Source organism: Chrysochloris asiatica, unplaced genomic scaffold, assembly GCF_000296735.1.
Source record: "Chrysochloris asiatica unplaced genomic scaffold, ChrAsi1.0 scaffold00077, whole genome shotgun sequence".
In the NCBI taxonomy this organism is placed as follows: Eukaryota; Metazoa; Chordata; class Mammalia; order Afrosoricida; family Chrysochloridae; genus Chrysochloris; species Chrysochloris asiatica.
In genome coordinates, this window is record NW_006408595.1 from 14,977,231 (window position 1) to 14,978,385 (window position 1,155).

Consider the following 1,155-nt stretch of genomic DNA (forward strand, 5'->3'; position numbering starts at 1 on the left):
ATTTGAACTGCAAGGTCGGCGGTTCAAGCTCATCAGCTGCTCCTCGGAAACCCTATACAGGGTTGCTATGGGCCGGAACTGACTCGACGGCACTTAACAACAACAACAACAACAACAACAACAACAACGTCAAAGTAGGAGTCCTGATGTGGCGCTGTGGGTTAATGCTCCAGGCTGTAAAGCCATTTGAACTTCAAGGTTGGTGGTTCAAGCTCACCAGCTGCTCCTCGGAAACCCTATACAGGGTTGTTATGGGTCAGGATCGACTCCATGGCACTTAACAACAACAACAACATAGTAAAAATAAATATCTCTGGTAGTGTAGTGATTATGAGTCAGGCTGCTAATCTCAACGTCAGCAGTTCAGAACTACCACCTGTACTGTAGGAGAAAGATGAGGCTTTCTGCTCCTGTAAAGATTTACAGCCTTGGAAAGCCTATACAGTGTCGCTATGAGTCGAAAAAGACTCAAGGCACACCACCACCATAGTCGAACTGTTGAAAGATGCAGAAAGCATCAAAAGAATATGGAAGGTGTATACAGGAAATCACTGTACCAAAAAGAAATAGTCAATGTTCAAACATTTCAAGAGGTATCATATGATCAAGAACTGATGGTACTGAAGGAAGACAACCAAGTTGTACTGAATACACTGGTGAAAAACAAAACACCAGGAACTGATGGAATACAAATTGAAATCTTTCAACAAACTGATGAAGCATTGGCAGCATTCACTCATTTATGCAAAGAAAATTGGATGACAGCTACCTGGCCAAAAAATTGAAAGAGATCTATATTTGTGGCCATTTCAAAGAAAGGTGACCCAATGGAATGCAGAAATTATTGAACAGTGTCATTAATATCATGTGCAAGTAATTTGCTAAAGATAATTCAAAAACCATTCCACCAGTAAAATGACAGGGAGCTGCCAGAATTTCAAAGTAGATTCAGAAGAGGATGTGGAATCAGGGATATCATTGCTGACATCAGATGGATCTTGGCTAAAAGCAGAGCATCATAGAAAGATGTTTTTGCTGAGTGCCATAGAGTGGGATCTGACTCATAGCAACCTTGTATAGGGATTCCAAGGAGCATTTGGTGGGTTTGAACTGCTGATCTTGTTGTTCATAGTCCAGTGCTGATCCTACAGCATC